The sequence below is a fragment of the Herpailurus yagouaroundi genome, unplaced genomic scaffold (assembly GCF_014898765.1).
Source record: "Herpailurus yagouaroundi ecotype Mexico unplaced genomic scaffold, PumYag 250, whole genome shotgun sequence".
Taxonomy (NCBI): domain Eukaryota; kingdom Metazoa; phylum Chordata; class Mammalia; order Carnivora; family Felidae; genus Herpailurus; species Herpailurus yagouaroundi.
The window spans coordinates 20,820,658-20,845,040 of record NW_024412467.1 but is presented as its reverse complement, the minus strand read 5'-3'; the positions used below and the strand labels follow the sequence as shown (position 1 = coordinate 20,845,040).

Genomic DNA, 24,383 nt, shown 5'->3' with positions numbered 1-24,383 from the left:
AATGGTATGTAGTAGATATAGAAGAGAACAGGGCTGAAGATGGGGTCACTGACTAATAGGGATGATTGGAGGATATGAGTCCTTGAAGGAGATTGAGTAGGAGTGTTCAAAGAGGTAGGATGAAGGTCAGGAGAAAGGCCAAAAAAACTGAGGGAAGGCATGCTTTGGAAGAGGATGTGACCAGTAATGTCAAATGCTACAGAGACCTCAAATGAGATAAGCACTGAAAAGTAACTGGATTGAATAACTGGAAGGCCTTTGGAGACACTACTGAAAATATTTCTATTGCAGTGGGACATAGAACCTATAGTTCATTGGGTTGAGGAAATGAAGATAGTATGGACTTAATGTTTAAACCTCGGTGCCTTCTTAAGAAATAGGGAGATAGACAATGCCAGAGGGGACTTGTAGCTGGATGGGTTTGTGGGTGCTTGTTGTTGTCATGGACGAAACTTGAGCATTTTTGTATGTTGTAATTAATTAGCCATAATGCTTTGGCCTGCGCAAGCAGAAAGATCCTTTTTCCATTGAAATAGGATACAAGCAAGAAAGATGGATGCCAATGAGGTGAAGGTTGAGTGTGTGCTAGGAGAAGAGAAGGTGAGAACTGGAAAGATTATTACTTGGTCATTCTGTACCTCCCCATAAAGAAAGATAAGTTATTTAAAACCAAAAGAAAGCCATGTGGTTTTTATGATGAAGAAACTAGTTTCACTGCATAGAAACTTGGGTGATTTATAAGTCTTTAAACCCCAGCGGAGGAAAAGTTATTACTTAATAATATCATAGACATTCACTTTTATTTAAAGAATCCTGGTAGAAGACAAACTGGAAACTCCATGTGCTGTTTTTTTCTTCTACCAGAGGGTTTACTCAAATTATATTCCTGTCATTGGCATTTTGGAGCTTGAGGACAATAGCACTGTTACAACATGAATTTTTAGAGCCAATTTTGACCACAGTGAAGTGACTTTAAAGGCTGAAGGTCAAGAGTATGATTGATTGGATGATTACAGTTCCTTTTAAAACAAATTAGAGGTGGCAGGTTTGCCATGGGCGAAAAGTACTGCAAGGAAATGAATCTCATCAGCATTTAAAACTTCTTAGATCATCAAAAAAAAAGAGTTTAACGTTTAAAATATAGATACACACACACACACACACACACACACACACACACACACACGGGAATGACTTGCATTAGTAAGTCTAGCCTGATTTTTCTGTTAAATAATATATAGGCACAAATTGGGTATGTTTTTTATTTTTAATTTAGGGACTGGTACCCTAAATGTTGAATGCATTTATCAGTTCAATTTATTTACCTTCTTTGTCTTTATATTTGGGGTCTTCTCAGTGATTGGATTTGTGGTTAGTCATTTGTGTTTGGGATTCCTGGTTTAGAAGGAGGCAGGGGTACAAGAAGGAATAAGGACTAGCGTTAGGAAACACTTCCTTCCCCAAAGAAGGGACAAAGCATGGAGAAGGATATGTGGGGGTGTCTCTCATCATGGAGCAAGATGAGATGGTGGTTTTGGAGAACGAATATTTCTTAGGAAACCAATATGTGTTAGACACCAAGCTATGCACTTTCATGTATGCTACATTCTTACAATTATCTTGGCAAGGTAGATATTGAAACTATTTGTAGTTTCAAAGGAAAAAATAAAAGGAGGTGAGAAGATGCCAGAAAAGAACTTTTAAAAGTAACAAAAAGTAGTGATGATGATGATGATGACAGTGATTGTTACAGATGAATGTTGCTTCAGTGTAGCCAATTGTGGTGCTTTTATTCTGATATTTTAGAGACAGAATGTAGAGTCTTTGGCAGAGTGGAAAAAGGTTAATGTTGGTTATTAAGCTGGTTATATGAGGGCTAGTTGAACTCTCTACTTTTGTATACTTGGAAATTTTCATACTAATAGTTTTTTTAAATGATCGAGCAAAGAAGTAAAATAGTCTTGGTTTTGACAGAAAGTGGGAGAACATTTATGAATAGCAGGGAGACTTTCCTTCTTTTTTCTATCAGACATAAGTGACAGCATTAGCCTTTGAACCCATTTTTTGAGGCAGAATTACTGACAATCCATTTAGGAAATGAAGACACTAAAATCAGGGTTTTTGTTTTGTTTTGTTTTGTTTTATTTAAATGTGGTCATCTCAGCTTTATGTGTGAAGACTGTGAAGTTAGGTGGTTTCTTCATCTTTATCTGATTGTGTGAAAGTTTTGTCCCAGGGAAGCAGCATTTATGTTACAAGGAAGACCTGGACTGGAACTGTCTCATTGCAGAAGGTATACAGCTCCAAGCGGGGAGGGGATCAGAATGTAATCAGTGAGCATCTATTTCTGTAGTACACAGTAGTGGGGACTGGAAGGAGCAACAAAAGCAGGAAAATAAGATAGTAGCTAATATTTATGGAGGGTTTACTCTGTGCTGGGCACTCTCTATACACTTTACTTATATTTAATCTTTACAATGTCTCTAGAAAGTAGGGACTATTTATTCTTTCTTATTTACGTTTATTTTTTTATTGTGGCAAAATGTACAAGACATAAAAATGACTGTCTTAACTATTCTTAAGTGTACAGCTAAGTGGCATTAAGTACATTCACATTGTTGTGTAAACCATCACCCCATCCCTCTCAGAACTGTTTTGTCTTCCTCAGACTGAAACTCTGTACCCATTAAATACTAACTCCTAATTCCTACCTCTGGACCCTCCCCACCCTGCCTCCCCTTCCCTCCTCTGGCAAGCCCCTGGCTACCACCATTCTACTTTCTGTCTCTATCAATTTGACTATTCTAGGGACCTCCCATAAGTGGAATCATACAATGTGTGTCAATTTGTGACTGGCATATTTCAGCATAACGTCCTCAGGGTTCATCCATGTTATAGTCTGTGTCAGTTTCCTTCTTTGTTAAGGCTGAGCTGTATTCCATTGTATGCATGTGCCACATTTTGTGCAATTATATGTCCATGTCCTCTTGGGTTGCTTCTACCTTTTGGCCCATGTGAATATGCTGCTATGAACATGGGTGTAGAAATATGTTTGAAATCTTGCTTTCAGTTCTTTTGGGCATATAGCCAGAGGTAGAATTGCTGGCTCATATGGTAATTCTATGTTTAATATTTTTAGGGACCGCCATACTACTTTCTATAGTGGCCTCACCAGTTTGCATTTCCGTCAGTGGTGTGCCAGGCTTCCTATTTCTCCAGATCGCAGGTAGGTATTATTCTTATTTTAGTATTACAGAGGAGGAAGAGAAGTGCAAAGGTTGAATGGGCTCACACAGCTAACATGTGCAGATCTGAGTTGAACCCTGTAGTCCAACTCAGAACCTTTGTTATCCAGGTAAGATGGGGCCCAGAGAGGCTCAGAGACATGATTAAAGGCACTATGCCTAATAGAGTATCCAAGCCTGGATTCAGACCCAGGCAGTTAAGCACTATTAGATTTAGTGGTTGGTTTTTCTTTTCTTTTTCCTTGTTTTGTTAAAAATGGTCTTTAAAACAATTCCACATTTTGTAGAACGATACTAATTTTTGAATATCTCTAAATAGTTTTTTTCTGCCATTCTAAATTTATACTTTAAACTGTTATTTAAAATAACCATCTTAAGAGATGTATGTGGTATGTTCTGTTTTCTTTTTATTCGGATTTCTTGGGCAATATTTTGCCTTTAAATGTTTTGAATAAATATGAAATGATTTTGGTGGAATTTTTTATACATCTTCACTCTGCCTCCTCCTGCCAGAAAGTTTGCCTTCAAATAAAACCAAGCAAAATTATCTCAAGCCAGATTTAAACTGGGGGGAAACAACGAGGGTATGACAGTGAAATTTCCAGCTCTCTCACCAGAGGAGCTAGGAAGTGTACTTATTTTTTTAATCCCGTGTGTGTTTTGCTAAGAGGTGTGCATTCTCCCTCAGAGAGTAGTCATCTAAGGGGGTGTTGTGGCATTCTGAAAATAGTGCCCTTCCTTGGTAATGCTGCTGGCTCAGGGTGGCCTATCTCCAGAACCTCTCCTGCCACTGCCAGGAAGGCCTCCTGTGAAAACAACAGATCTAGGGGCCTCTTTGACCCTGTTCATCTAGGCAGGCCATCTGGGTGGGTGACTTCTGTGCTTCATTTTAAGACTGGGTGGCTGGGTGTGCATGGCCTTAAGTGCCCTCCCACGTTTGGGGGTAATGGATTGTATAGTATAGCATTATACCGGGTGTTGGCTTTAGATAGAGACTCCTGGTCCCCTTGTATCAAAGGTCCACCATCGGCAAAGATGAACAGTCTGATCTGGAAGGTATCTTTAGAATAGTCACTTATTCACTGGTTCCTAACCTTGGTTGTACACTGCACTCCACCTGGGGAGCTTGAAAAAATGATGCCTTAAAAAAAAAAAAAAGGAAAAAAAAGAAGAAAAAATGAGGCCTGAGGCCCACTTCAGAGATTCTGATCTAACTCGTCTGGTGGGTGCCCTGGCCATTGGGATTTGTAAAAACGCTCTACGGATAATTCTAATGTATGGTTAAAGTATAGGATTGTTGTTCTGATTTCTCTTGAGTACCTGTTTCTTTGGGCTCTAATTAGGATTTCTACCACCACAGAAGACACAGAAGGTCTTTTCTCTAGTTGTCCTTATTAGCAAGGTTTGCTGGAATATATTTCTTATAGACAAAGGGACTCTCTTCAGTTTTGTTTATCTGTGGTTGAAATTTATTTTCATATCCTTATGGACTATGTATGTCTTCATATTCACACAATGTTGTGTTGTTTGCTGTGGAGGACAGATCTTATTCTGCAGAGGCTTGAGTTTAGGAATAGAGAGGAAAGACAACAATTTGTTTTCCAAGATTTCAACGCAAGCTCCAGGTCGCTGAGTTCTAATGGCAGTTTCATTTTGTAAACTGAAGACTGTTGTGACATCGGAGCTGATGTTTCTGCAGTTCTGGAAGTCTTCTCATTTAGACCCTTAGTACCTGTAGTGCCTGCCGGCCTGTGCATTTAGACACTCAGCCGTATCATTACTTTGGGAAATCTGGCTGTATCTGAGTAAACTGCACAGTCAGTCTGGTTTAGAGGAATGTTTTGTCTGAGCCTCTCCTGGGCCGTTTTGAGTTTATTTAAAAAGGCAGTGAAGGATCTGGCACCCTCCTCCCTGTGTTGTACTGTGGCTTTAAGATTATTTGGTTGAAACTTCATCAAAGTCCAGAGATGAGATTTGGGGTTTGGGGAACCAAGTATTCTCCTTGCTTTGATTTTGTTTTAAAAATGAGTATTTAGATGTAAAATTTTCTAACTTCGTCATTGTTTGTATTCTGTGTGTTTATGAGAGCTCTGTCAGCGGTTGAAGCAGAAAGGATACATGACCTGTGGTGCTTTTCCTGCTGTGTATCAGAGACCTCACTTAAGGGTAGAAAATGTTTGTGTTACTCCAGTAGTGGAGGACAAGGACTTCCTGACCCACTCTGAAACCTTGCAGATACGGGCAGAGCAGAGAAATCTGTACAGGTATATGTGTATGCACTTAGGTATATATGTAGTATAAGCATACATGATGTTATGTTTATTTGTATTCATACATAGCTGCTAATTCAGAGTGATGCAGGAAATTCTCGTAGGGACATCTGTCATTCATCCTCCTTGGTTTTTTCAAAGAGAGGCCCATTTGGGTTTGATCTAGCATTCACATTTAGGTAATTTCATAATGGTTGGGGGGCTGGAGTGGGGAGGTGGCTGTCTTCTCCCATTTGTGTGGATTTCTCAAGTTCATTACCTTGGTGACAGGTTTGTGTGGAGGGGTGGAGTGAAGGCCTGATGGGTGAGGGGGACTCATTGCTCAGATCAAAGGCAAGGGCGTCTGTTCATTTCTGATGTCTTAGAAAATGAAGGCTGTGCTCCCCTGCAAGGACCTGAAGAGGATCTTGGATCAGTTGGAATGATTTTTTTCTGCTCTGTACTCTCATTTGATTCTCCATCACCTTCCCTCTAATTATTCCCTGGTTGTTGACCTCCAGGGGCTAATTAGTTACACATGTCACTAAGAAAAGGTCAAGGGTTGTAACAATGGGGCACTTAATTTTCTGTCACCTTAACTTAGTTTTAACATGCCAGATGTTTGAAATGAAAAGGCAGCAAATTCTCTTTAACAACATGTGGAGAAGGATGTTCTTCCGGCCCCTTCTTCTAGTCCCAGTGCCCCCTCAGGGGCTTTCAAAGCCAGGACCATTTCTAAGGGGAACAGTTCAGAAATGGTTCCCTTCCCTCAATGATAGTTTGTGGCATCTTCATATAGGAAGTGTAGAATCAAATTTTATATTATGGTAGGATGGGAGGGGCCACAAATATAACAGTAAAACCATGGTGTTTTTTTGTAAAACTAACAAATGTTCCAATCTTATTGAAAATGGGGATTATTAAACAAAAGTAAAGCTAGTGTCGGATGCTTACAGTGAGCCATTCACTTCCTCTATGTCAGTCAGTCTCTGTTAAAAAACCAAGATGAGTAAGACATGGTCCCTCCCCTCTAAGAGCTTAGTGAGAAGCTCCTTTTGCCATTTATCTTCTTAGCTGTACACTCTTCCATCGTTACCAATCATGCCCATCTCCCTCCTTGTCCACTTATAAATGCCAAGATGACAGTTTTGTCACATCTTGGTGCCCTTTCTTTTTGGAATGCAGGGTGCTCTTTTCATTGTGGCACCTGCTACTCCTATGTGTGATCCTAACATAGTGGTTTCAGGTACCTCTCCCCACCTAGATCTGTGTTATCACAAGAACCCGAAGTGACTTGGGCATACAAAATGGTTCTGCTCCAGTTGGGCTAAATGGGTCCCGAGAATCTACGTTTCTAAGGAACGCCCACGTGATGCCAATGCTTGTCTGTGCACCACACTGGGGATAGCAAGCCTTTACCCTAGAAAGCCTACTTAATCTATGCCAGTGCCAGAGAGAAGCAAAGATGTTTGACTTGTCTGCTAATGTGGGATAGCATACATAGCTAACCAAATACCTCTACCTAAATACTCTCATGGGGAGTCAAAGTTAAAAAATGTACCTGTTTCCTAGGTGCTAGATAGAGCTCTCAGAATTTTGTTAATATACTTGATACAACAGTTTTATATCTGTTTTATAGATGGGAAAATTGAGGCGCAGAGGGATTAAGTAGCTTGACCAAAGTCACATTAACTAACAGGTGAAAGAACAGGGCTTTGAACGCAGGCAGTATGACCTCACCATCCCAGCTTTGAAAGGATTGCTGTGTGCTTCCTCTTTGTCTAAGGTGTTATATCTGTGGGAAAGTGGAGTCAGATCATGGCTCAGAAATGAGCGTCTCGGTTTGGATAGTAGGGTTCCAGAGGGCAAGCTCTTTCCAGGTGTGTGGTTGGTATAAGGTATAACCAATAGAGAGTGGGCCATGCTATTCATGTTTAATGGGCAGGAGTAGTGGAGGAAGGGAGACAGGCCAGATGCTAGTAGTTGAGGAACAAGAGGGCATGTGTAGCAAACTTTTATTTTAGCGTTACGATGCATCTGATACTATGGTTTACATTCGTTATTTCTTTTGAAACTGATAATGATCTTATGGTACAGGTACAGATTTTAAAGATAAAGGAACTGAGGTTTGGACAGATTAAGTAATTTTCCCAAGGTCTACAGAGAGGAAGGTAATATAATTTTAAATTTGAAGTCAGTTGCTCTGTGGCCTTCCAGGGCAGGGCCTTAGAGTAGAAATTAAAATATAGAGGGGAGGTTAGAACTTGGTTGTTGACATTGCATTGTAAATGAGGTGCTTGGCCAACAGTTAAGTGCAAGAACACAAGAGCTGCAAAGCAGAGAATCTACAAGACTCACTCAGTGTTGGCCCTTTAAAACTGGCCTGGAGTCCCCCAAGATCTCCCAGTGTAGGGCTGGTCCCCAGGCTGGACACAGGGCTGAAACTGCATGTAGGGTTGAATGGCTCCAAGTTTAAATCTGTTTCCATCTGGTTAGGATTAAATATTCTTCATGACTTCCTGCTTCCTTCATCCCTGAGTCAGCCCAGGAGAGGCCAGTCCTGCTCTTACTTTGACTCCTGCCCCTGGGACACACACACCCTCTGCTGCCACACTCTGTTTCCCTACAAGTGACAGATGTTTCTGCTTTCTTCCTCCCATCTTTCTGATTATTACATTTCTTGCCACAGACATTCCTCATTGCTCCAAATGTGAAAATCCGAGCTTATTTCCTTTAAATGAATTATTGTACAGCCTCATATGACCCCATACAAATCTCTTTAACAGAGAACTAAGCTGACAGCATGTGTGGTGTGCTTGGGGAATTCTCTGCCTCAGGATGCTCATAATGGAGGGAGTTGAATGGGGTTAGCTGGTGGGCACTGCTCATTTTTTTGGTAATCGTTGACAATATGGGACACCTCCAGAAGGTTCTCCATGAAGCTGCTCTGTGCATACGAATTCCAGACCCTCATGCAGTGTGAAATGCCTCTGGTCCCCTTCCTCTCTGGGTAAGAGAGCAGGCTTTACTCTCTGATTGGCCCCTTTCCTCTTTATTCTTAAGATTAAAAGCCTGCCTTCCATTTTTTTCAAAAGGATTCTCTCTCTCTCTATTTTGTAAATGTTTATTTTGAGAGATGACAGGGATAGAGAAAATCCCAAGCAGACTCCATGCTATCAGTGTAGAGCCCAATGTGAGGCTCGATCTCATGAATCATGAGATGATGACTGAGCTGAAATCGAGTCAGTCACTTAAGGGCACCTGAGGGGCGCGTAGGTGACTCAGTTGGTTAAGTGTCCGACTCTTGATTTTGGCTCAGGTCAAAATGATCTCTCTCTCCCTCTCTGTCCCTCCTCCGCCTGCCTGTCTGTCTCTCAAAATAAATAACATTGAAAAAAGAGTCTGTTGCTTAACTGACTGAGCCACCCAAGCACCCCTAAAAGAATACTATATGACAAAAAGATAAGAAATAAAAAGGGAAAAAACACCTCCATTTACCATCCTAAAACAGCGATTATCAGTTTTTAAACTTTTCTGCAATGATTTTTACATATTTGTGCCTGTTGTTTTCTGTCTGCATTCCCCTTTATTGCTACATAATCTACATCATTACCATTTTAATGGTTGCATAATATTCTGTTGTGGTACTGTACCATTAATTATTTAGCTCTGTTGTTGACAAGTACATTGCTCCCACCTTTTCACAATTATTAATAACACCATAAGGTATATCTTTGTGCGTGCAAGTATTTCCATATTTTGAATTAGATTCTTATGAGAGAGTCCCAGGTGTGGCATTACTAGGTCAAAGAGTATGAAGAATTTTATGGCTTCTAAAACATATTGCCTGATTGCTTTCCAGAGGAATGGAACCAATTTACCATGCCATCACAAAGTCATTTGTTTCCCAGATGGCTAGCCAGGGTTAGGGATGTGGCCTCTCAGAGTAGGAGAGGAGAAGGGTGTGTGTGTGGGGGGGGGGTGTGTGTGCGCATATGCACGTCTGCACGCAAAACTCATGGATTCCTGTGTGTGTTGATTTAAGCCTGAATGACATTATGCATTATTCTTGTTAATAGGAATATATTAGGTGTCTAATGCCAGTGTAGTAATTGTCCAGTTCAGTGTTTAGTATTGCAGTGTGTTAGACAAGGAATAAAGCAACTTATGTGTATTTCCTGTTTCTCTGGAATTTTGAAAATTTTTAAAATTGGCAAAGGTTAGTTAACAACTTTTAGCCACTGTGATGAGGTTCTTAGTGGCCCTCTCCTTTCTGAGAATACCTAATGATTTGGAAGTGAAGGTGGAATTTGAAGGAGTCCTAGGACAGGTAGGGGAGGTATCTGGGCATATGCTCAGGAGCAGGCCTACCTGGGCAGCAAAACTTCCCTCACCTGATAACTACAGTCTATCAGTTCCCTCACCTGATAACTACAGTCTTTCATAATGGAATGCTTGTGTTGAGGATTTTGAGGTCTTATCTAGGCCTCAGCTGGAAAGGTACTTTGCTTCATTAGTAATTTGTTCTAGATCTGTGCCATTACAGTTTCCTCTAATTCTTTGTTTCCCATTGGACTGTAAACATTAAATGCCTTAAAGAGGGACTGTACTTTTTAAAATCGTTACTTTTTATACCTGTCCCCTGGATTGTCTAGCATATTATTTTGTATGTTATGTATGTAGTGGTGGCTTTGTGTCATCTGACTGACTGACTGAATGAATGAATGAATGGGGGAAATGAAGGCGGCATCCTCGTGGTCCCAGGAGTTCTACCAAAGCCTTGCAGTGACCTGACAGGACTGCACTGGTCCTGGGTTCTCATGTAAAACCTGCAGCAGATCTCCCAGGGGTAAAGGAGGAGGACGCTTTGGTGGAGAAATTACCTGACAAAGGTAATGCTGGAAAAGACCTCTCACTTGTGTGTTTTACCTCCCACATCATCTCACAGCATCTCCTTGTTCAACAGATGAAGAAACCCAGCCTGGTAAGGCCAAGTGTCTTCCTCAAGATCATACAGATAGTGGATGACGACTGGGAACTCAGACCTGGTCCTTTGGTTCCTGCTCTGGTGTCCCTTCCACTACATGGTGTTGACAGAACTTAGGTCACTTGTTTTGCTACTCCTATCCCCCCATACCCTCACCAGATCTATGTTTGGAGTTTACTTTGCCATATGCCCACATTTCCCCTCTCTTGTAGCTGCACAGATGTGTTAAAGAGATTGTGACCTTGATGCAATAGTCAGATAGGGTCCAGAGCCATAGAGGTCAAGGGATAGCGCGGGATCCAAATTCAGTTTCATACAAAATTACAGCTTTGCGTTATCTCTGGATTTGAATATAAACTTTTTATTTCAGAGGAAGAATGCTCAGTGTTAGTTGTGGTACATGATTTGAGTGTGTATTTGCTGCAATTGTGACCCTAATAAAACTCTGATTATGATTCATACATGCGGAGTAGAGATTTAAGGTTGTCAAGGGAGCATTAACTTTGAGTTTCTTGATTTCTCTTGTGTGACTGAAATCTAAACCTCAGTGTTGCATCGTCTGTGTGGTGTTTTTTCTTCCTTCCTCTTTGTAACCTCTCATCCTGAATGTGACAAGCACATTTGTTTGCACAGTTGAAGTTCTAAAGCTAAAGGCTTTAATAGTGAGGGAAGTGCCTGTGGTGAATGCCAAATGGCACCACTGAGGAGACAAAGCAGGAGGGAGAATGAACAGTCTCCGGGTCCTTCTAACAGCCATGTGATGTCTGCCCTGGGATTTGAATGATTTGTGGATGACTACAGCCTGCTCAGTCTGCAATGGCTTGAGGCCTCTCGAAATTGATGTTAACCACATAAGCTGTCAGTAGTTACAGCTACTGGGTAATTGGGTTTGAAATTTATGAGTATTTACATTTCAGAGGGCTTTTACTGTGTTTCTATAACTTTGGGGTAGAATTGTTTGTCCTTGGTATGACTGAATAGCTTACTTTATGCATGGTGCCACTGTTTAAAACTTTCTCAGAGTGTAAACCACTTTTTTCCTGGGAGAGCACAAAGATAATCTTGTTAATCCTATTTGTCGACTAGTGGACAGGATGGTTTCTAGCTTCATACTGCTTTCTGTGCAATAACCAGTAATATGGTTATACAGTAAAAGAAGCTAGAAGATTCTTAACACTGTGGATAAACATTTTGTTACAACTTGCTGAGGTAGGCACTTTTTTACTTTGTTTGGTCTCAAAGGGACTAATTTTTTTTTGGTTTGTGATAGGAACTATAAGCTTGTTCTCAAAAATTTAGAAAATGAGGAAAAACTGAAAGAAGAGAGAAAATTAACCCAAGTTCCTTCTAGTTGAATGCAAGCCACTTAAGTTTCAAAATTGTCTGCCATTCCTTTCCTATATGTAATTTTTATGTGCTTGTAATCAGTCTATTTATGCAAGTGTTTTTTCTTTCTACTTAATGCATGTTTTTCCTTGTTATATAATTTCCTTTACAGATACATGAATTTTTCACCAGGAGGCAGTTACTAAAATATTTGCTTATTCTGGCAGTGTCTGGACCACAGGCTCAGCCCTTTTTCATCAGTGGGGTTTTGCACTGCCCCTCAGTCATGGAGACAGACCTGGGTGCAATGTCTGTTCAGTCACTAGTGATGGGCTCCCTCTTTCTTCTGAGAGAAATTGATTGGCACAGCTCCAGTATTCTCCCAATTACAAATTATCCTCTAGTGAGCTTTTTATGCATGAAGCTTGGTATGTATTTAGGATTAGTTCTTTAGGGTGTTTTCTCAGAGTTGAATTGCTGGTCAAAAAAGATAAAACATTTTGATGTTACAGACACACACACACACAAAACATATACACAGGGTTTTATGTTGTATAATATTGTATATATTGTTTTCCATAAGTTGATACTACGAATGCCAAACATTGGAAACTAACCACACACTGCACATTAATGTTGGTTATTATTGCTGTTTAAGCTTTGTTAACTTGATAAACAAAATAATAGCATTGAGTTTTTAATTTTTTGTTTGGTTGCCAGTGAGTTTGAACATTCTGGCATATATTTGTTAATTATTTGATTTCCTGTTTTATGAATTACCTCAGCTCAGCTTACAGTTGTGGATGGTGGTTAGGAAAGGGTGGTGCCTGTGGGAATCTTAAAGGGCGGGTGGTTAGAACACAGAGCTGCCCTGCACACTTGGTTTTGGGAGGACAGGATCCCACATCGTGCTTTATCTTCTGCCTTACCTACACTCTACTCACATTGCTTCAAGATATGAGAATCTTTTAAGACTGAAGTAAAGGAAGGGGTGCCTGGCTGGCTCATTCAGTAGAGTGCGCGACTCTTGGTCTTAGGGTTGTGGGTTCAAGCCCCACACGGGGTATAGAGATTACTTAAAAATAAATCTTTAAAAAAAAAAGCCTAAAAGGGAGAGTGTGAGGTTTTTATTTTTATCAAAAAAATGGGGCATGGATGTGAGAATTTTTTTACTTTTTAAATGTAGCCTGCTATAAAATTAGTCTTCTTCCATTAATTCTTTTCTCAGTTTATTGAGTATCTACTGGGCCAGGTATTCCTAGCTGAGGGAGCGTGCCATATAATGGCCTCAAGGCAGAAAGACAGTGGTATGTCCTGGGAAGGCAGACAGAGCCCGGCACCCAGATGGTAACCAAACAGATAATGGGTGAGGTCACAGAAGCGGGAAGGAGCCCAGTGATGTGGAGATTTGTAGGTTCTGGTGAATGCTGAGGGTGAGCACTGAAGGATTTGAGCTGCACGGCTGTGGTTCTGTGTTACTCTCTAGAAGGATCACTGTAGAAATGGATTGGAGGTAGGCAAGAGAGGAAGCAGTGAGTCTCATTGGATGCCTACCAGTGTAGTCTAGGCATGAGATACTGGTGGCTTACATGCCCCTGCTTCTTAAACCATCTGTGGCAAAAGATCATAATTTTTTATTTCTATTCTGTTGTTGATTTTTGTAAATTTTGAGAAACGTGCATTATTGGAAGAATGTGGCAGCCTAATTGTTCCAAAAGGATTTTTGTACCTACTTTTTTGTCCTTTCCTATCATAGGTTGGCACTAGGCACCTGCAGACCCCCCTTTGTGTAGCCCCCATTGTGACTGCTGTTCTAACATGCAGTACTACATCAGGCACTTTGTATGCATGGGGCAGTGGTGCACTGTTAACATTCTGTGCCAGTCAGTGTGCTGTGTACAGGATAAACAGACATGAAGTCAGCGGGGTCTCTGCCTTCTCTGATTCTGTAGTCTAGCTGAATTAGGGAAGAAGTAGATGAACCTGGGGTAGATGCATTAGGACTTACTGGTGGATTAGACATGGAAGATTTAAGGAGAAGTAGGAATCCAGGCTGACTGGCAGGAGTGAGGGTTATCGTTAAGACCTGGGGTGCGTGAGATTCATTTTAGCCTCGAGCTTTTCTGTTTAAAGAGAGGACATACTAATTTCTTAACAGCAAAATGATTTACATCTGATGCAGATTTGAAATGATTTCCAGGGAAGAAATGTAGATGGCTGGGGGATAGGGGTGGGAGGGAGCTTTACCTTTTAATTTATATCCCTTTGTATCTTTTTAATTTTGTAGTGTTTCTGTATATTACCTATCCAACAAAATATGTTTAAAACTAGGTTTTTTACAACAGCTGTGGATAAACTTGGAATAAGAAATGTGGAAGAGTTATATGATGAAAGCTTTAAAATCAAAGGGCTATGATAGGAGGGTTGAAGAAATGGAAAAAGGAAGAGTTTAGAAAGGAAGGCTCAATATTGAAAGGGGTCAGTTCTCTAGAAATTTGTAAAATCGGTGCTTTCCCAATTCAAAAGAGTTTTGTTGTTTACGGAGGGAGTTGGCAAATGATACAGAATTCATCTGCATGAATGAGAAAAACCTGGGAAATTCTGGAAAGTGAAGAAGGAGCAGCACCTGGACTTACTGTATGTTAAGATACATTATGAAGCTATCATTACTTAAACGCTGGAACTGGGTAACTTCAACTTCTTGCTACAAAAGAAGAAATAGGCAGACAGATCAACAGAACAAAATAGTATCCAGAAGTAAACCTGAAATGGACCTGAAATTGGATTATGATAATGATGGTTTTCAAACCACTGTAGAAAATAGATTTTCCAATAATTTAAATGTTCAGGGAAACAAGATTAAACAAAATGCATTTTTTTCTCTTTCATTCTTTACACCGAGGTGAATTCCATATAGATCAAAGATTAAAGAATGAAAATACAAAGAAGTAAAACTGTAAGAAAACATGGATGGACTTATTTATAATTTTGGAATGGTGAAGACCTTTCTCTAAGCCATATATTTGTAACACACGTGGCTAAGAAAGAGTTGCCAGTAACTATCTTAATTTTAAAACAATTCTTAATTTTAAAAGAATTCATAATGAAAAATGAAATAATGAAAAACTATTAATCCAATTGTGTGTGTGTGTGTGTGTGTGTGTGTGTGTGTGTGTGTGAGAAAGAGAGAGAGAAAGAGAGAGAATTGGTGGTTTAAGAAAAAATATACAATATACAAAATATACAGGTATGTCAATGAGGTATTATTTTTGACCAGTTAGGCAAAAAAAAAAAGAAAAAAAAAATAATAAAATTCTAAGCGCTCATGAGAATTTCGGCAAACAGAAACTCTCACCACAAAAACATAAGATATACAGACAGTATCAAAGTAGATTGCGTGTGCTTTTTTCCCTAGGAATCCCACCTTTAAAAAATCACCTTCCTTCTGTACTTACACAGTGATGTGCTAAGTTATGTGGGCAAGGATGCTTATTCCAGCATCATTTGCTATAGCAAAAACCTGGGAGACCAGAGCATCTCAGTGTGGCACTGGTTAAACAAATCCTGGCACCCCCAAATGGTAGTATGATCTGTAGCTGTCCAAAGAGTGAGGAGTACGTATAATGTGCTGACAGAGGAAAAAATGCCAGTGCATGTTGTTCTTAAATGAAAAGCAAGATGTGGCCTATGACCCTGCTTATAGAAGTACTCGAAGAGAATGTTTTATAGATAAATAAATCCCCCACTCTTTCCAAAATAGGAAACATTAACTGTTGTAAGAAAGGTGACAAAGTAACTGAGGTAGAGATTGAGGGGGGGTACTGTTGGAATTGTGTGTGTGTGTGTGTGTGTGTGTGTGTGTGTGTGTGTGCATGCTTATAGTCTGTTCAATTATTTTTAACTCAACAGGGGTTATCTGAGTATGAGTTTATAGAGTTTTCTTTCTCTGTATTAGAACATTTATATATCTACACTCCTTAACAAATGTTACGTAGAAAAAATTCTGTAAAACTTTCTTGTAGATTGTGGTATGAGACTCAGATCAACTTAATTTGTTCATCCTGTCCTCTTTAGATATATGAAGCCCTGTTAAGATTGAGACCTTGTCAATTTTTGATCTTGGTGGTTTATCTAACTAAGAAGAGGGCCATCAGCCTCTTTTTAAGCTTAAACATGGTGGGGGGGGGTTGGTGAGAATCTGAAGGTTTTTATTTTTTAATTAAAAAAAATTTTTTTTAATGTTTTATTTTTGAGACAGAGAGAGACAGAGCATGAGCAGGGGAGGGGCAGAGAGAGAGAGAGGGAGACACAGAATCTGAAGCAGGCTCCAGGCTCTGAGCTGTCAGCACAGAGCCCGACGTGGGGCTTGTACCACGAACTGTGAGATCATGACCTAAGCCGAGGTTGGATGCTTAACTGACTGAGCCACCCAGGTGCCCCGAGAACCTGAAAGTTTGTAAGTGATGGAACGAGAGGCTCATGATTGGATCTCGCTGTCAGAATGAGAGACAAAAAGCCACTCACAGACTGCCTTCTTGCATAACTGTAATGCATTTCTGATCCATAGTGGTACAACATCTCCATTGTGGCCCCGTGTGAATTTACCCACTGTAGATTTCTTTGGGGGTAAAAGTTAGTTTAAATAATTTTCCATGCATCATAGGGTCTTCTGAATGTTAATGGGCTTTATGCAATAAACATATTCATCCACAAACCAAATTTAGGTACATAAAGCTCTTTGACTTCTAATCAGCTTTTTAGATGTGTGCAATGTCTGAAACTGGTAGATAATTTAGAAAAAAGCACATGATTTGGGACCATCTTCTGGAAGCAATTCAGATTATGAATGAAGCTGCAATCCTTGTGAATGTGCCTTTAATTCAAAAGTGATGCAGTTTCATTCATGGCATTCATTTATCCCCAGAAATTAAAGTATAAAAATTTCAATAAGAATTTCTTTTGGGTTTTGCTTGCTATTAATCTATAAGTCTCATAACTTACATTTGTATAGTATTTTCTTGTGTTCCAGAAGGCTTTTTATTTTATTTTTTTACATTCTCACTTATTCTTCCTAACAGCCCCAGGAATAGTCTTTATTATTTGAGGACTTATTGTTTGACATTGGAGGGCAACATCACCAACCTGGAAAAGACGTTAACAATGGTACAGAATATTATAGTAAGACAGGGGAAAGAACTGGGAATATCAAAACTTAAAGATTGGGTTCATTTCTGTAGCTGCTGGGAATGTCCTCTTTGAAGAGGGTTTTGAAAAGTAGGATAATTTCCAGGATGTGCTAGAAATTATGAGGCACTTTATTCCTGCCTCCTATTCCGGCTGTTCTTTCTTAAAGAGCCATCTCTCAAAATTTCAAGACCCCAGTGGCAAGTATTGATTTATCGTTTTTAAGGGATCTGACCTGGACTTGAATAAACAATAGAGTGCCTAGTATGTGCCAGTGCTGGATGTGCTGGAGACAGCTGTTCAACGGCGAGGGCGCAGTCCCTTTCCTTAGGAGCTTCCATCTGATGCTTCCTTTTGGGGATGTGTGGTCACCAAGGAGGATTTGCCCCTGGCTTCCAGAGAACTTGGTGTTTAGTGGGGTTGCTGTCTGATCAATAGGAAGACCCAACGCTGTGTATTCAGTGGTATAATAGGGGAAGCACAAGTTGCCAGGGAACCTATAGGCATGGCCTTTAACTGAGATTTGAGAAGAGAGGGAGAGAGACAGAGAGATACAGAGAGAGATTTTGCGTGTGTGTGTGTGTGTGTGTGTGTGTGTGTGTACGTGTGTACGTGTGTACGTGTGTATATTTGGAAGGTGGTAGGAGTGCAGAGCAAGCTTACCAGCAAAATACAAACAACCAATACCCTAAAAACAAATCTCAATGTTATTTAAACAGATAATGGTTAACTAGAGAATCATCTGAATCCCACGTTTGGGGATTCTTGTCTGTGAGGGATATGCCAGACAAATCCCAGGCTAGAATATGCCACAAAATCCTTACCTAGGTCCCAGGTTGTGCACACCCAGAGAGACTGTTGTCAGCTAGTTCTGGTTATGCAGTCACTTATACTTTACTGCTAGTTTTATACTTTCCTTTTTCTTTCTTTCCTTTCTTTCTTTCTTTCTTTCTTTCTTTTCTTTTCTTTTCTTTTCTTTTCTTTCTTTCTTTTTTTTAGCAAAGTATAAAAATTTATTGGATAAAAGCCAAGTGGTTTAGGGCCATACTTTATCGTCTTAGCTGATTCCCAACTGCATTTACCACTTACACATCACAACTTTCACAGCACAGATCTGTATGTATAGCTGTTTAATATGTGCTTTCCTTGTCAGTGACTTGATTCGGTATTTCCAGAAGATAATTCATTCTTTCCTTTTGTAAATTTTAATTCCAATATAGTTAAGATGCCAAATGTTATATTAGTTTTAGGTGTATATAGTGATTCAACAATTCTATACATTACTCAGTGCTCATCATGATAGTGTACTCTTAATCCCCTTCACCAATTCCCTCTCTCCTGTACCCCCACACCTGGTAACCATCAGTTTGTTCTCTGCAGGTAAGAGTCTGTTTCTTGTTGTTTTCTTTTTTCTCTTGTTCATTTATTTTGTTTCTTTATTTTACATATGAGTGAAATCATATAGTATTTGTTTTTTTCTGACTGACTTATTTCACTTGGCAGTGTACTGTAGCTCCATCCATTGGATTCAGTGGTTGTTGGAGATGGTAAGATTTCATTCTTTTTTATGGCTGAATAATATTCCTGTGTGTGTGTACCATATACCACATCTTTATCCATTCATCTGTTGATGGATATACTTGGGATGCACCTATAATTTGGCTATTGTAAATAATGCTGTAGTAAACATAGGGGTGCATGTATCCCTTTGAATTGTGTTTTTGTATGTTTCGGGTAAATATCCAGTAGTGCGATTCCCAGATCATATGGTATTTCTATTTTTAATTATTTGAGGAACCTCCGTACTATTTACCACAACGGCTGCACCAGTTTGCATTTTCACCAACAGTGCATGAGGGTTCCTTTTTCTCCACATCCTTGCCAATACTTGCTGTTTCTTGTGTTTTTTATTTATTTTAGCCATTCTGATGGGTGTGAGGTGATATGTCATGGTAGTTTTGCTTGCATTTTCCTGATGATGAGTGATATTGAGCGTCTTTTCATGGGTCTGTTGGCCATCTGTATGTCATCTTTGGAGAAATGTCTGTTCGTGTTTTCTATCCTTTTTTAATTGGATTAATTTTTGGGTATTGAGTTTTATTAGTTCTTTGTATTTTTCAGATACTGACCCTTTATTGGATATGTCATTTGCCAAATATCTTCTCCTATTCAGTAGGTTGCCTTTTAGTTTTGTTGATTGTTTCCCCAGAAAGTAATTTCTGATAGAGAATTCTTTAAGGACTCTGCTAAAATGTACTGGGAGCTCTTTTAGGACATTGATTTGTACAAGTCTTAACTGAGGGAAGAGTGTTCACAGGGAATAGCCTCAGCAAAGCCTTGGATTATTGAAAAACAGAAAATGGGTCAGGTAAGCTAGTTTGTGGCTTGGAGACAGAGAGTTGTAGGAGGTGAATCTCTAGAGGGAAGCATTGTTTCCCAAAGCTTTGTTGACTTTGGAGTCACTTGGAAATGAAAAAATACTGATACTTGGCTCCTGCCTGCAGGCATTGTGACTTAGTTGGGATGGGGTATACCAAGACATTGGAAGTTGCAAAGCTTCCCAGATTTCCATGTGTAGCAAAATTTGGGAACATCCAAGCCAATTTATGGAGGTCTGTATAATTATGCTGAGGCATAAGGATTTTATCCACAGAGACATTTTTTGGTATGGAAGAGCTGCTAAATGATTTTTCTAGTAGAATGACTTAAAAAAAATTTTTTTTTTAATGTTTGTTTATTTTTGAGAGAGAGAGTGTGAGTGGGGGAGGAGCAGAGAGAGAGGGAGACACAGAATCTGAAGCAGGCTCCAGGCTCTGAGCTGTCAGCACAGAGCCCTACGTGGGGCTTGAACTCAAGGACCGCGAGATCATGACCTGAGCCGAAGTTGGTCGCTTAACCAACTGAGCTATCCAGGTGCATCATCAGTAGAGTGACTTGATCAGACCTGTAGTTTGGAAGATATTGCTGGTTGTTTGGGGGAAAATAGATTGAGAAAGCTGAGACTGGACTAAGGGAATGTAGTCAAGGGTCCCTTAGATAAATAAAGGTGGCCTGATGGAGGCAATGACAGTAGGGATGGAAAGAGGAAGATGGATCCCTGAGATATTGAAGAGATGGATTCAGTAGAACTTGTGGTGGGCGGGATGGGGTGTGTGGGGCAGAGTGGAGTTATCACTTGATTGAGGCCAGTGGGAGCAGGGAAAGCAGGGATGATGTGGGGGAAGGGGTAGGTCGTTTCTGTGTTTCGGCAGGGATCACCAGCACTGCTGGATTCTCCTTCCAAGGAATAGCTGAGGAAGTCTCTTGGGTCTCTACTAAGCACTGACCTTATGTGGTGAACTTCCTCTAGTCTGATTTCTCCTCAGTTAGAGCTTATATCTTGTCTGCTGTTTGAATGGATGTTTTTTCTCTAATGATTAATGATCTTGAATATCTTATATGCATTAAGCCATCGAGTAAGGGGATTCTCCCCATATTTGTGATCCATGGAAGGCCTGTTGGCCCTGTGGGTCAGTGGCATCTAAAAAGCTTATATTTCAGTTTGGGAAATATAAGTTTCATTACTCTTTCATATAATTGAATTGAGAATTTATATTACTTTTATCTGAAAAGATTCTTGAGAATTTTTGAGGCAACTTTTATATAGCAATCTGGATTTCTTTGAGAAAGAAATACAATCTGTGTAACAAAAGTTCAGTTGTGCTCTATTTCAGGAAAATCTAATATACAAAAATCTGAAATGATAAAGCTGGCAAATTGTGGGTGGAGATAATTGGTGGTTGATGATCTTGCTGCTGGATTCTTGGTTTTGAAGAGGTTTAGGAATCTTTCATAACATAAGGTTTAAATTATTTGGATTTTAGGAATAATCTATTGCGATAAGGAACAGTCTGCCTGAATATTAGATAAACAACTAATATTGCTATGAGAATCTTGGACAAACGTTAATAAGGGTTAAGACCTCCACATAATGATGGACAATGTCAGACAAGGTGAGTATTCCTTTATATGTAGGTGTTATCTGACCTTTGCCCATTATCATAGCTTTGTGGATAGTTGTCTCATCTCTTTACATGTTTGCGACACCTGCAGAACCCCATAGTAAAATCAAACACTGTGTGACATTTTGGTCTGTTGATGTGAATGTGATTCTAAAGTCATAAATTACATGTAATGAATTTCACTGTAGATTTACTGAGGTAAATAAGTTTTGAAGCCAGAAGTTACAGTTAGAAGGGAAATTCATTTAATGGTAAGACGAAGGAGCTAAGATAAGTTATGAAAATATAATCTGGAAAAAAAAAACATTCCACAGTTTGAGAAATAGTAAGAGTAAGTTCTTAAGTATTTGTGGTGAAGTGATAGCTCTCCCCATCTTCCAAAGAAAGAATGATATAGTAGCAACAAAACATGTATTTCCCAAAGCATCAAGATACACCATTGGCAGCATATTATTTTGAAAAGAATGTTTTGTTTCTAAAGAGTAAGATGATTTTTGGAGAAAGGGAGAATAGAGGGGACCCAAACACCTAACACACTTATGATGGGCTGGTTATACATGCATGTTCAGAGGTAAATGACCATGATAAACAACCATATAGGAACCTGCTTCATCTGAAATGAAATCATTTGCCTCCTGCCGCCTTGCATGGCATCAACAAATGAGTTGTGCATTAGAAATAAAGCAGCATATTCTGCTGGTGCTCACTCTGTCATCTGCAAGGGCTTCATTATGGAGAGGCATACTGGTGGCTATCCAGATGCTTAACTGGCAGCCTTCACTGACTAATGGAGCCATATTTGTGTTGGCTGACATCTGGTTTTAGAAGTTATTTATAAAGAAAAGATCGTTGTAATCCAAACAGAGAGATTTTTAAATGTCAGATGTACTGTGCAAGATACATCTAGGTTGAGTGGCACTGTAGGAAGGATTAGCTGCTTTTCTAAACACTCATATGTGCTGAGTGTTTTTTCTGTATGCAAGTAGTATTTCCATATAGCATGTTATAAACAAAATACTTGAAATAAACAGATTTTTGTAGTTTTGAGCATTGTAAATAGGACTATAATATCACCAAAATGACACATTACTAAACCAGTTTCATGGGACAACATGTGAAGACCTTACAAGTCCACTGTCCTGTCCTCATAGTGAGAAAATAAGATCAACAAACTGAAAATCAACAATTCTTCTCAGATCCATGAGAGAATCGAGGTCACAGAGTAAATTGCTGGCCCAAGAAATGGAAAGAGTGCATAGCAAGAATCACGGTTTACCAGAAGTAGAAGTCCAAGAGTAGAGCCCTCCCATGCCCAGCCCTTGCTCCCCTCCCCCCTGCCCTTCCCCCACCAGGACTGTTAGGAACAGTTAAACTGTAACAGGTGAATTTCTAGAGGCTTGTGGGTGAGAGTTAAAAACTACCAGGGCCCTGTATTGGGGAGAAGGGCTCTGCGCTTTCATGAATTTTACTTCCAGAAGCCCCACCAGAGTCTCAGAAAAGTCCTCTCCTGTTTCTGGCAGTAGGAGGGGAAAAGAAACCATTTTGAAATATATCCAGAGCATTCTGTTCTCCTTAACAAGAGCCTGCCATAAAAGATGCTATTTTACTAAAGCCTAACAGACCTGGGTTTTACCTAGCAGAGAACCTAACTGACTTGGGGAATGGGAAATACCCAATTCCAGCCCATTCTAGACTTTTGGTTTCACCTTAGGGGGAAGAAGAAAGCTGAGTAACACCTGTGAAAGTCACAGTCCAGGGGCACAGGCTCCCTTAAAGACTGAGACCTAATTATAGCACTGTGTACCTTACTACCATATCAGTCATGGTCCTGGATAATAACATGGGATTATCAACAGCAAGGCTCAAACCCTTGTAAGAGAAAGCCTAAGGCATCAGGAAAGACAAAAACAGCGACACTAGAGGAATTTTTAGCCTCTTGCCACCTAAAACCAACAGTAAACGCAGCTTACCTCCTAGCCAGATACACATACAACCTCACACTAAAGGCCTTAGTTCCTTTTACACAATGCATCATGTCTGGCTTTCAACAAAAGATTACAAGGCACACTAAAAGGCAAAACACAGTTTGAAGAGACAAATGAAGCATCGGAAGAACCATAGTCAGATACAGAAGAGATTATTGAATGATCAGACTGAGCATTTAAAATATGTATAATTAATATGCTAAAGGTTCTAATGGAAAAAGTGGGCAAAATTCAAGAACAGATAGATATAAGCAGAGAGGTGGAAACTCTGGAAAGAATCAGAATTAATGCTAGAAATGAAACACTGTAAGAGAAATGAAGAATGCCTTTTGGGTCCCCAGTAGACTGGACTGGGGCCAAGGAAACAGTCAATGAGTTTGCAGATTCGTCAAGAGAAACTTGCCCAACTGAAAAGCAAAGGGAAAAAAAGAAAAAAAAATTACCAGAACAGAATGCTTAAGAACTATAGGACAATTAAAAGCTATAAAATATGTGTATTGGGAATACCAAAAGAATAAAGAGGAAAAGAAGAAATATTTGAAGTAATAATGGCTGAGACATTTCCCCAAATTGATGACAGTCATCAAACCACAAATCTAGGAAGCACAGAGAATGCTATGCAGGCAAATTTCAAAAAAATCTGTGCTTAGACATAGCATATTAAAACTGCAGAAAAAGACAAAAGAGAAAATCTTGAGTAAATCCAGAAGAGATAAATACCTTACCTGTATAAGGCTCAAGGGTAAGAATTACACTAGATTTCTATTCAGAAACCACATAAGCAAATCAGAAAAAACAGTTAACCTTGAAGTCTGTACAGGCGTATCTTGTTTTACTGTCCTTTGCTTTACTGAATTTTGCACATTCTGTGTTTTTTGCAAATTGAAGGTTTGTGGCAATCCTGCATCAAACAAGTATGTTGGTGCCATTTTTCCAACAACAATTTCTCACTTCATGTTTCTGTGTCATATTTTGATAACCCTCACAATATTTCAAACTTTTCCATGATTATTATATTTGGTTTGGTGCTCTGTGACCAGTGATCTTTAATGTTCTTCTTGTAATTGTTTTGAGGTGCCACAAGTGTGCCAGGATAAGATGGTGAACTGAATTAATAAATATTGTCTGTATTCTGACTGCTCCACTGACCAGCTGTTCCCCCATTTCTTGGGCCTCCCTATTTCCTGAGACATAGGAATATTGAAATTAAGCCAGTTACCCTATCATGGCTTCTAACTGTTCAAGTGAAAGGAAGAGTTGTACGTCTCTCACTTTAAATTGAAAGCTAGAAATGATGAAGCTTAGTGAGGAAGTCATGTCAAATGCTGAGACAGGCCAGAAGGTAGGCCACTTGCACCAAAAAGCTAGCCAAGTTGTGAATGCAAAGGAAAAGTTCTTGAAGAAAA

The 24,383-nt window shown here is 39.6% G+C and overlaps 1 protein-coding gene across 22 annotated transcripts in view; it reads left to right on the top strand.

Annotated features, from left to right (window-relative positions):
- The window catches only part of FARS2 (phenylalanyl-tRNA synthetase 2, mitochondrial), a 621,462-nt gene that overhangs the window by 49,581 nt on the left and 547,498 nt on the right, over positions 1-24,383 (top strand). For all 22 annotated transcript variants that reach the window (XR_005786117.1, XR_005786118.1, XM_040460421.1 and 19 more), the window contains exon 2: positions 3,140-3,226. The gene's annotated coding sequence lies outside the window, so the exon portion shown is untranslated. The remainder of the gene's footprint in view (positions 1-3,139; positions 3,227-24,383) is intronic.